The sequence below is a fragment of the Calliopsis andreniformis genome, unplaced genomic scaffold (genome assembly GCF_051401765.1).
Source record: "Calliopsis andreniformis isolate RMS-2024a unplaced genomic scaffold, iyCalAndr_principal scaffold0039, whole genome shotgun sequence".
Lineage (NCBI taxonomy): Eukaryota > Metazoa > Arthropoda > Insecta > Hymenoptera > Andrenidae > Calliopsis > Calliopsis andreniformis.
This window is the reverse complement of record NW_027480448.1, coordinates 2342874-2356719: the sequence shown is the minus strand read 5'-3', so window position 1 is coordinate 2356719 and position 13846 is coordinate 2342874.

Below are 13846 nucleotides of genomic sequence, written 5' to 3'. Positions count from 1 at the left end.
TCAGCCCCCATCCTCAATCGACAATACTCAATATTCAATCCTCAATCCTCAATCCTCAATACTCAATCTTCAATCCTCAATCCTCAATCCCCAATTCTCAATCCTCAATCCTCAGTCCTCAGTCCTCAAACCTCAATCCTCAACCCTCAGCCCTCATCGTCAATCCTCAATCCTCAATCCTCAATCCTTAACATTCAATCCTCAATACTCAATCTTCAATCCTCAATCATCAATTCTCAACCCTCAATCCTCAATCCTCAATCTTCAGTCCTCAATTCTCAATACTCAATCGTCAGTCTTCAATCCTTAATACTCAATCTTCTATCCTCAATCCTCAATCCTCAATCCTCAATCCTCATTCTTGAATCCTCAATACCCAATACTCAATCTTCAATCCTCAATCCTCAATCCTCAATTCTCAATCCTCTACCTTCAGTCCTCAATACTAAATCTTCAATCCTCAATCCTCGATCCTCAATCCTCAATACTCAATCCTCAATCGTCCGTCTTCTATCCTCAATACTCAATCTTCAATCCTCAACACTCAATCCTCAATCCTCAATCCTCAATCCTCAATCATCAATCCTCAATCTTCAATACTCAATACTCAATCCTCAATCCCCAATCCTCAATCCTCAATCATCAATCCTCAACCTTCAATACTCATTCCTCAATCCTCAATCTCCAATCCTCAATACTCAACCATCAGTCCTCAGTTCTCAACACTCAATAGAATATCCTGAATTCTCAGGATTCAATACTCAAACCTCAACCCTCAACCCTCAGCCCTCATCCTCCGTCCTCAATCCTCAATCCTCAATCCTCATTCTTGAGTCCCCGATACTCAATTTTCAATCCTCAATCCTCAATCCTCAATCCTCAATCCTCAATCCTCAGTCATCAATACTCAATCTTCAATACTCAATCCTCAATCCTCAACCCTCAATCCTCAATACTCAATCCTCAATCCTCAATCCTCATTCCTCAATGATCAATCCTCAATCCTCAATATTCAATCCTCAATACTCAATATTCAATCCTCAATCCTCAATCCTCAATCGTCAATCTTCAGTCCTCAATACTCAATCCTCAATCCTCAATCTTCAATCGTCAATACTCATTCTTCAATCCTCAATCCTCATCCCTCGACCCTCAATATTCATTCCTCAATCCTCAATCCTCAATCCTCAATACCCAATCCTCAATCTTCAATCCTCAATCCTCAATCCTCAATTCTCAATCCTCAATCCTCAGTCCTCAGTCCTCAAACCTCAATCCTCAACCCTCAGCCCTCATCCTCAATACTGAATCCTCAATCCACAATCCTCAGTCCTCAGTCCTCAAACCTCAATGCTCAATCCTCTATCCCCAATCCTCAATCCTCAGTCCTCAATCATCAATCCTCAATCTTCAATACTCAATCCTCAATCCTCAATCATCAATCCTCATTCCTCAATCATCAGTCCTCAATCTTCAACACTCAATCCTCAATCCTCAATCGTCAGTCTTCTATCCTCAATACTCAATCTTCAATCCTCAACACTCAATCCTCTATCCTCAATCCTCAATCCTCATTCTTGAATCCTCAGTACCCAATTCTCAATCTTCAATCCTCAATCCTCAATCCTCAATTCTCACTCCTCTATCTTCAATCCTCAATACTAAATCTTCAATCCTCAATCCTCGATCCTCAATCCTCAATTCTCAATCCTCAATCGTCAGTCTTCTATCCTCAATACTCAATCTTCAATCCACAACACTCAATCCTCAATCCTCAATCCTCAATCCTCATTCTTCAATCCTCAATACCCAATCCTCAATCTTCAATCCTCAATCCTCAATCCTCAATTCTCAATCATCAATCCTCAGTCCTCATTTCTCAATGCTCTATCCTCAGTCCTCAGTCCTCAAACCTCAATCCTCAACCGTCAGCCCCCATGCTCGATCCTCAATCCTCGATCTTCAATCCTCAATCCTCAACCCCCAATACTCAATCTTCAATCCTCAGTCCTCAATCCTCAATCCTCAATCCTCAATCCTGATTCCTCAATCGTCAGTCTTCAACCCTCAATACTCAATCTTCAATACTCAACACTCAATCCTCAATCCTCAATCCTCAATGCTCAATCCTCATTCTTCAGTCCTCAATACCCAATCCTCAATCTTCAATCCTCAATCCTCAATCCTCAATTCTCAATCCTCTATCTTCAATCCTCAATACTAAATCTTCAATCCTCGATGCTCAATCCTCAATCCTCAATCCTCATTCTACAATCCTCAATACTCAATCTTGAAACATCAATGCTCAATTCTCAATCCTCAATCCTAAATACTCAATCGTCACTCCTCAATCCCCAATCCTCAATCTTCATTCCTCAATCTTCAATCCTCAATCCTCAATCCTCAATCCTCAATCCTCAATACTCAACCATCAATCCTCAGTTCTCAATAGAATATCATCAATTCACAGATTTCAATACTCAATACTCAATCTGCAATCTTCAAATCTCTATCCACAAACATCAATTCTCACCTCTCAACCCTCAACACTCAGTCCCCAATCCTCAATATTCAATCCTCAATCCTCAATCCTGCATCCTCAATCCTCAATCTTCAATCCTCAATACTCAATCTACAATCCTCAATCCTCAATCCTCAATCCTCATTCCTCAATCCTCAATCGTCAGTCTTCAACCCTCAATACTCAATCTTCAATACTCAGCACTCAATCCTCAATCTTCAATCCTCGATCCTCAATCCTCAATCCTCAATCCTCAATCTTCAATCCTCAACACTCAATCTTCAATCCTCAATCCTCAATCCTCAATCCTCCATCCTCATTCTTCAATCCTCAATACCCAATCCTCAATGTTCAATCCTCAATCCTCAGTCCTCAATACTCAATCCTCAATCCTCATTCTTCAATCCTCAATACCCAATCCTCAATCTTCAATCCTCAATCCTCAATCCTCAATTCTCAATCATCAATCCTCAATCTTCAATCCTCAATACTCAATCCTCAATCCTCAATCCTCAATCCTCAATCCTCAATCCTCAGTCTTCAATCCTCAATACCCAATCCTCAACCTCCAATCCTCAATCCTCAATCCTCAATCCTCAATCCTCAATCCTCATTCTTCAATCCTCAATACCCAATTCTCAACCTTCAATCCTCAATCCTCAATCCTCATTCTTCAATCCTCAATACCCAATACTCAATCTTCAATCCTCAATCCTCAATCCTCATTTCTCAATGCTCTATCCTCAGTCCTCAGTCCTCAAACCTCAATCCTCAACCGTCAGCCCGCATCCTCAATCCTCAATCCTCGATCTTCAATCCTCAATCCTCAATCCTCAATACTCAAACTTCAATCCTCAATCCTTAGCCCTCAAACCTCAATTCTGAATCCTCAATCCTGAATCCTCAATCTTCAGACCTCAGTCCTAATCAATCTGTTGTCAATCCTCAATCCTCAATAGAATATCCTCAATTCAAAGTTTTCAATACTCAATACTCAATCTGCAATCTTCAAACCTCTATCCACAAACATCAATTCTCATCACTCAACACTCAGCACTCAGTCCTCAATGTTCAATCCTCGATCCTCAATTCCCAATCTTCAATCCTCAATACTGAATCTTCAATCCTCAATCCTCAATCCTCAATCCTCAATCCTCAATCCTCAATCCTCATTCTTCAATCCTCAGTACCCAATTCTCAATCTTCAATCCTCAATCCTCAATCCTCAATTCTCACTCCTCTATCTTCAATCCGCAATACTAAATCTTCAATCCTCAATCCTCGATCCTCAATCCTCAATTCTCAATCCTCAATCGTCAGCCTTCTATCCTCAATACTCAATCTTCAATCCACAACACTCAATCCTCAATCCTCAATCCTCAATCCTCATTCTTCAATCCTCAACACCCAATCCTCAATCTTCAATCCTCAATCCTCAATCCTCAATTATCAATCATCAATCCTCAGTCCTCAGTCCTCAAACCTCAATCCTCAATCGTCGTTCCTCAATCCTCAATTTTCAATACCCAAAAGGCAATCTCCAATCCTGGATCCTGAATCCCCAATCCTCTGTCCTTAATCCTCAATCTTCAATCCTCAATCGCCAGTCCTCAATCCTCAATCCTCTATGCTGAATCGTCAATCCTCAAGCCTCAGTCCTCAATCCTCAATCCTCAATCCTCAAACCTCAATCCTCAACCGTCAGTCCTCGTCCACAATCCTCAACCCTCAATCCTCAATCCTCAATCTTCAATCATCAATACTCAATCTTCAATCCTCAATACTCAATCCTCAATCGTCAATCCTCAATCCCCAATCCTCAATCTTCAATGCTCAATACTCAATCCTCAATCCTCAATCCTCAATCCTCAATCTTCAATCCTCAATACTCAATCTTCAATCCTCAATCCTCAATCCTCAATCCTCAATCCTCAATCCTCAATCCTGAATCCTCAATCTTCAATCCACAATACTCAATCTGCAATCCTCAATCCTCAATCCTCAGTGATCAATACTCAATCTTCAATACTCAATCCTCAATCCTCATTTCTCAATGCTCTATCCTCAGTCCTCAGTCCTCAAACCTCAATCCTCAACCGTCAGCCCCATCCTCAATCCTCAATACTCAATCTTCAATCCTCAATCCTCAATCCTCAATACTCAATCTTCAATCCTCAATCCTTAGTCCTCAAACCTCAATTCTGAATCCTCAATCCTGAATCCTCAATCTTCAGACCTCAGTCCTCAACAATCTGTTGTCAATCCTCAATCCTCAATAGAATATCCTCAATTCAAAGTTTTCAATAGTCAATACTCAATCTGCAATCTTCAAACCTCTATCCACAAACATCAATTCTCATCACTCAACACTCAATGCTCAGTCCTCAATCATCAATCCTCAATCTTCAATACTCAATCCTCAATCCTCAATCCTCAACCGTCAGTCTTCAATCCTCAATACTCAATCTTCAATCCTCAATCCTCAAACCTCAATCCTCAATCCTCATTCTTCGATCCTCAATACCCAATACTCAGTCTTCAATCCTCAATCCTCAATCCTCATTTCTCAATGCTCTATCCTCAGTCCTCAGTCCTCAAACCTCAATCCTGAACCGTCAGCCCCCATCCTCAATCGACAATACTCAATATTCAATCCTCAATCCTCAATACTCAATTCTCAATCCTCTACCTTCAGTCCTCAATACTAAATCTTCAATCCTCAATCCTCGATCCTCAATCCTCAATACTCAATCCTCAATCGTCCGTCTTCTATCCTCAATACTCAATCTTCAATCCTCAACACCCAATACTCAATCCTCAATCCTCAATCCTCAATCATCAATCCTCAATATTCAATACTCAATACTCAATCCTCAATCCCCAATCCTCAATCCTCAATCATCAACCCTCAACCTTCAATACTCATTCCTCAATCCTCAATCTTCAATCCTCAATACTCAACCATCAATCCTCAGTTCTCAACACTCAATAGAATATCCTGAATTCTCAGGATTCAATACTCAAACCTCAATCCGCAACCCTCAGCCCTCATCCTCCGTCCTCAATCCTCAATCCTCAATCCTCATTCTTGAGTCCCCGATACTCAATTTTCAATCCTCAATCCTCAATCCTCAATCCTCAATCCTCAATCCTCAGTCATCAATACTCAATCTTCAATACGCAATCCTCAATCCTCAACCCTCAATCCTCAATACTCAATCCTCAATCCTCAATCCTCATTCCTCATCCACAATACTGAATCCTCAATCCACAATCCTCAGTCCTCAGTCCTCAAACCTCAATGCTCAATCCTCTATCCCCAATCCTCAATCCTCAGTCCTCAATCATCAATCCTCAATCTTCAATACTCAATCCTCAATCCTCAATCCTCAATCCTCATTCCTCAATCATCAGTCCTCAATCTTCAACACTCAATCCTCAATCCTCAATCGTCAGTCTTCTATCCTCAATACTCAATCTTCAATCCTCAACACTCAATCCTCTATCCTCAATCCTCAATCCTCATTCTTCAATCCTCAGTACCCAATTCTCAATCTTCAATCCTCAATCCTCAATCCTCAATTCTCACTCCTCTATCTTCAATCCTCAATACTAAATCTTCGATCCTCAATCCTCGATCCTCAATCCTCAATTCTCAATCCTCAATCGTCAGTCTTCTATCCTCAATACTCAATCTTCAATCCACAACACTCAATCCTCAATCCTCAATCCTCAATCCTCATTCCTCAATCCTCAATACTGAATCCTCAATCCACAATCCTCAGTCCTCAGTCCTCAAACCTCAATGCTCAATCCTCTATCCCCAATCCTCAACCCTCAATCCTCAATCCTCAATCTTCAATCATCAATACTCAATCTTCAATCCTCAATACTCAATCCTCAATCGTCAATCCTCAATACCCAGTCCTCAATCTTCAATGCTCAATCCTCAATCCTCAATCCTCAATCCTCAATGCTCAATCCTCAATCTTCAATCCTCAATACTCAATCTTCAATCCTCAATCCTCAATCCTCAATCCTCAATCCTCAATCCTCAATCCTGAATCCTCGATCTTCAATCCACAATACTCAATCTGCAATCCTCAATCCTCAATCCTCAGTGATCAATACACAATCTTCAATACTCAATCCTCATTCCTCAATCCTCAATCCTCAATCCTCAATCCTCATTCCCCAATCCTCATTTCTCAACCCTCAATCCTCAACCCTTACGCCCCATCCTCAATTCTCAATTCTCAATCCTCAATCCTCAATTCTCAATCTTCATCCTCAATAATCAATCTCCAATCCTAGATACTCAATCCTCAATCTTCAATCCCCAATCTTCAATCCTCAATATTCAATCTCCAATCCTAGATCCTCAATCCTCAATCCTCAATCCTCAATTCTCAATCCTCATTCTTCAAACCTCAATACCCAATTCTCAATCTTCATTCTCAATAATCAATCTCCAATCCTAGATCCTCAATCCTCAATCCTCAATCCCCAATCTTCAATCCTCAATAATCAATCTGAAATCCTAGATCCTCAATCCTCAATCCTCAACCCTCAATCATCAATTATCATTCTTCAAACCTCAATACCCAATCCTCAATCTTCAATCCTCAATGCTCAATCCTAAATCCTCAAGCCTCAGTCCTCAATCCTCAATCCACAATACTCAATCTGCAATCCTCAATCCTCAATCCTCAGTGATCAATACTCAATCTTCAATACTCAATCCTCAATCCTCATTTCTCAATGCTCTATCCTCAGTCCTCAGTCCTCAAACCTCAATCCTCAACCGTCAGCCCCCATCCTCAATCCTCAATACTCAATCTTCAATCCTCAATCCTCAATCCTCAATACTCAATCTTCAATCCTCAATCCTTAGTCCTCAAACCTCAATTCTGAATCCTCAAACCTGAATCCTCAATCTTCAGACCTCAGTCCTCAACAATCTGTTGTCAATCCTCAATCCTCAATAGAATATCCTCAATTCAAAGTTTTCAATAGTCAATACTCAATCTGCAATCTTCAAACCTCTATCCGCAAACATCAATTCTCATCACTCAACACTCAATGCTCAGTCCTCAATCATCAATCCTCAATCTTCAATACTCAATCCTCAATCCTCAATCCTCAATCGTCAGTCTTCAATCCTCAATACTCAATCTTCAATCCTCAATCCTCAACCTCAATCCTCAATCCTCATTCTTCGATCCTCAATACCCAATACTCAATCTTCAATCCTCAATCCTCAATCCTCATTTCTCAATGCTCTATCCTCAGTCCTCAGTCCTCAAACCTCAATCCTGAACCGTCAGCCCCCATCCTCAATCGACAATACTCAATATTCAATCCTCAATCCTCAATCCTCAATACTCAATCTTCAATCCTCAATCCTCAATCCCCAATTCTCAATCCTCAATCCTCAGTCCTCAGTCCTCAAACCTCAATCCTCAACCCTCAGCCCTCATCGTCAATCCTCAATCCTCAATCCTCAATCCTTAACATTCAATCCTCAATACTCAATCTTCAATCCTCAATCATCAATTCTCAACCCTCAATCCTCAATCCTCAATCTTCAGTCCTCAATTCTCAATACTCAATCGTCAGTCTTCAATCCTTAATACTCAATCTTCTATCCTCAATCCTCAATCCTCAATCCTCAATCCTCAATCCTCATTCTTGAATCCTCAATACCCAATACTCAATCTTCAATCCTCAATCCTCAATCCTCAATTCTCAATCCTCTACCTTCAGTCCTCAATACTAAATCTTCAATCCTCAATCCTCGATCCTCAATCCTCAATACTCAATCCTCAATCGTCCGTCTTCTATCCTCAATACTCAATCTTCAATCCTCAACACTCAATCCTCAATCCTCAATCCTCAATCCTCAATCATCAATCCTCAATCTTCAATACTCAATACTCAATCCTCAATCCCCAATCCTCAATCCTCAATCATCAATCCTCAACCTTCAATACTCATTCCTCAATCCTCAATCTTCAATCCTCAATACTCAACCATCAGTCCTCAGTTCTCAACACTCAATAGAATATCCTGAATTCTCAGGATTCAATACTCAAACCTCAATCCTCAACCCTCAGCCCTCATCCTCCGTCCTCAATCCTCAATCCTCAATCCTCATTCTTGAGTCCCCGATACTCAATTTTCAATCCTCAATCCTCAATCCTCAATCCTCAATCCTCAATCCTCAGTCATCAATACTCAATCTTCAATACTCAATCCTCAATCCTCAACCCTCAATCCTCAATACTCAATCCTCAATCGTCCGTCTTCTATCCTCAATACTCAATCTTCAATCCTCAACACTCAATCCTCAATCCTCAATCCTCAATCCTCAATCATCAATCCTCAATCTTCAATACTCAATACTCAATCCTCAATCCCCAATCCTCAATCCTCAATCATCAATCCTCAACCTTCAATACTCATTCCTCAATCCTCAATCTTCAATCCTCAATACTTAACCATCAGTCCTCAGTTCTCAACACTCAATAGAATATCCTGAATTCTCAGGATTCAATACTCAAACCTCAATCCTCAACCCTCAGCCCTCATCCTCCGTCCTCAATCCTCAATCCTCAATCCTCATTCTTGAGTCCCCGATACTCAATTTTCAATCCTCAATCCTCAATCCTCAATCCTCAATCCTCAATCCTCAGTCATCAATACTCAATCTTCAATACTCAATCCTCAATCCTCAACCCTCAATCCTCAATACTCAATCCTCAATCCTCAATCCTCATTCCTCAATGATCAATCCTCAATCCTCAATATTCAATCCTCAATACTCAATATTCAATCCTCAATCCTCAATCCTCAATCGTCAATCTTCAGTCCTCAATACTCAATCCTCAATCCTCAATCTTCAATCGTCAATACTCATTCTTCAATCCTCAATCCTCAACCCTCGACCCTCAATATTCATTCCTCAATCCTCAATCCTCAATCCTCAATACCCAATCCTCAATCTTCAATCCTCAATCCTCAATCCTCAATTCTCAATCCTCAATCCTCAGTCCTCAGTCCTCAAACCTCAATCCTCAACCCTCAGCCCTCATCCTCAATACTGAATCCTCAATCCACAATCCTCAGTCCTCAGTCCTCAAACCTCAATGCTCAATCCTCTATCCCCAATCCTCAATCCTCAGACCTCAATCATCAATCCTCAATCTTCAATACTCAATCCTCAATCCTCAATCATCAATCCTCATTCCTCAATCATCAGTCCTCAATCTTCAACACTCAATCCTCAATCCTCAATCGTCAGTCTTCTATCCTCAATACTCAATCTTCAATCCTCAACACTCAATCCTCTATCCTCAATCCTCAATCCTCATTCTTGAATCCTCAGTACCCAATTCTCAATCTTCAATCCTCAATCCTCAATCCTCAATTCTCACTCCTCTATCTTCAATCCTCAATACTAAATCTTCAATCCTCAATCCTCGATCCTCAATCCTCAATTCTCAATCCTCAATCGTCAGTCTTCTATCCTCAATACTCAATCTTCAATCCACAACACTCAATCCTCAATCCTCAATCCTCAATCCTCATTCTTCAATCCTCAATACCCAATCCTCAATCTTCAATCCTCAATCCTCAATCCTCAATTCTCAATCATCAATCCTCAGTCCTCATTTCTCAATGCTCTATCCTCAGTCCTCAGTCCTCAAACCTCAATCCTCAACCGTCAGCCCCCATGCTCGATCCTCAATCCTCGATCTTCAATCCTCAATCCTCAACCCCCAATACTCAATCTTCAATCCTCAGTCCTCAATCCTCAATCCTCAATCCTCAATCCTGATTCCTCAATCGTCAGTCTTCAACCCTCAATACTCAATCTTCAATACTCAACACTCAATCCTCAATCCTCAATCCTCAATGCTCAATCCTCATTCTTCAGTCCTCAATACCCAATCCTCAATCTTCAATCCTCAATCCTCAATCCTCAATTTTCAATCCTCTATCTTCAATCCTCAATACTAAATCTTCAATCCTCGATGCTCAATCCTCAATCCTCAATCCTCATTCTACAATCCTCAATACTCAATCTTGAAACATCAATGCTCAATTCTCAATCCTCAATCCTAAATACTCAATCGTCACTCCTCAATCCCCAATCCTCAATCTTCATTCCTCAATCTTCAATCCTCAATCCTCAATCCTCAATCCTCAATCCTCAATACTCAACCATCAATCCTCAGTTCTCAATAGAATATCATCAATTCACAGATTTCAATACTCAATACTCAATCTGCAATCTTCAAATCTCTATCCACAAACATCAATTCTCACCTCTCAACCCTCAACACTCAGTCCCCAATCCTCAATATTCAATCCTCAATCCTCAATCCTGCATCCTCAATCCTCAATCTTCAATCCTCAATACTCAATCTACAATCCTCAATCCTCAATCCTCAATCCTCATTCCTCAATCCTCAATCGTCAGTCTTCAACCCTCAATACTCAATCTTCAATACTCAGCACTCAATCCTCAATCTTCAATCCTCGATCCTCAATCCTCAATCCTCAATCCTCAATCTTCAATCCTCAACACTCAATCTTCAATCCTCAATCCTCAATCCTCAATCCTCCATCCTCATTCTTCAATCCTCAATACCCAATCCTCAATGTTCAATCCTCAATCCTCAGTCCTCAATACTCAATCCTCAATCCTCATTCTTCAATCCTCAATACCCAATCCTCAATCTTCAATCCTCAATCCTCAATCCTCAATTCTCAATCATCAATCCTCAATCTTCAATCCTCAATACTCAATCCTCAATCCTCAATCCTCAATCCTCAATCCTCAATCCTCAGTCTTCAATCCTCAATACCCAATCCTCAACCTCCAATCCTCAATCCTCAATCCTCAATCCTCAATCCTCAATCCTCATTCTTCAATCCTCAATACCCAATTCTCAACCTTCAATCCTCAATCCTCAATCCTCATTCTTCAATCCTCAATACCCAATACTCAATCTTCAATCCTCAATCCTCAATCCTCATTTCTCAATGCTCTATCCTCAGTCCTCAGTCCTCAAACCTCAATCCTCAACCGTCAGCCCGCATCCTCAATCCTCAATCCTCGATCTTCAATCCTCAATCCTCAATCCTCAATACTCAAACTTCAATCCTCAATCCTTAGCCCTCAAACCTCAATTCTGAATCCTCAATCCTGAATCCTCAATCTTCAGACCTCAGTCCTAATCAATCTGTTGTCAATCCTCAATCCTCAATAGAATATCCTCAATTCAAAGTTTTCAATACTCAATACTCAATCTGCAATCTTCAAACCTCTATCCACAAACATCAATTCTCATCACTCAACACTCAGCACTCAGTCCTCAATGTTCAATCCTCGATCCTCAATTCCCAATCTTCAATCCTCAATACTGAATCTTCAATCCTCAATCCTCAATCCTCAATCCTCAATCCTCAATCCTCATTCTTCAATCCTCAGTACCCAATTCTCAATCTTCAATCCTCAATCCTCAATCCTCAATTCTCACTCCTCTATCTTCAATCCGCAATACTAAATCTTCAATCCTCAATACTCGATCCTCAATCCTCAATTCTCAATCCTCAATCGTCAGCCTTCTATCCTCAATACTCAATCTTCAATCCACAACACTCAATCCTCAATCCTCAATCCTCAATCCTCATTCTTCAATCCTCAACACCCAATCCTCAATCTTCAATCCTCAATCCTCAATCCTCAATTATCAATCATCAATCCTCAGTCCTCAGTCCTCAAACCTGAATCCTCAATCCTCGTTCCTCAATCCTCAATTTTCAATACCCAAAAGTCAATCTCCAATCCTGGATCCTGAATCCCCAATCCTCTGTCCTTAATCCTCAATCTTCAATCCTCAATCGCCAGTCCTCAATCCTCAATCCTCTATGCTGAATCGTCAATCCTCAAGCCTCAGTCCTCAATCCTCAATCCTCAATCCTCAAACCTCAATCCTCAACCGTCAGTCCTCGTCCTCAATCCTCAACCCTCAATCCTCAATCCTCAATCTTCAATCATCAATACTCAATCTTCAATCCTCAATACTCAATCCTCAATCGTCAATCCTCAATCCCCAATCCTCAATCTTCAATGCTCAATACTCAATCCTCAATCCTCAATCCTCAATCCTCAATCTTCAATCCTCAATACTCAATCTTCAATCCTCAATCCTCAATCCTCAATCCTCAATCCTCAATCCTCAATCCTGAATCCTCAATCTTCAATCCACAATACTCAATCTGCAATCCTCAACCCTCAATCCTCAGTGATCAATACTCAATCTTCAATACTCAATCCTCAATCCTCATTTCTCAATGCTCTATCCTCAGTCCTCAGTCCTCAAACCTCAATCGTCAACCGTCAGCCCCCATCCTCAATCCTCAATACTCAATCTTCAATCCTCAATCCTCAATCCTCAATACTCAATCTTCAATCCTCAATCCTTAGTCCTCAAACCTCAATTCTGAATCCTCAATCCTGAATCCTCAATCTTCAGACCTCAGTCCTCAACAATCTGTTGTCAATCCTCAATCCTCAATAGAATATCCTCAATTCAAAGTTTTCAATAGTCAATACTCAATCTGCAATCTTCAAACCTCTATCCACAAACATCAATTCTCATCACTCAACACTCAATGCTCAGTCCTCAATCATCAATCCTCAATCTTCAATACTCAATCCTCAATCCTCAATCCTCAACCGTCAGTCTTCAATCCTCAATACTCAATCTTCAATCCTCAATCCTCAAACCTCAATCCTCAATCCTCATTCTTCGATCCTCAATACCCAATACTCAGTCTTCAATCCTCAATCCTCATTTCTCAATGCTCTATCCTCAGTCCTCAGTCCTCAAACCTCAATCCTGAACCGTCAGCCCCCATCCTCAATCGACAATACTCAATATTCAATCCTCAATCCTCAATACTCAATTCTCAATCCTCTACCTTCAGTCCTCAATACTAAATCTTCAATCCTCAATCCTCGATCCTCAATCCTCAATACTCAATCCTCAATCGTCCGTCTTCTATCCTCAATACTCAATCTTCAATCCTCAACACTCAATACTCAATCCTCAATCCTCAATCCTCAATCATCAATCCTCAATATTCAATACTCAATACTCAATCCTCAATCCCCAATCCTCAATCCTCAATCATCAACCCTCAACCTTCAATACTCATTCCTCAATCCTCAATCTTCAATCCTCAATACTCAACCATCAATCCTCAGTTCTCAACACTCAATAGAATATCCTGAATTCTCAGGATTCAATA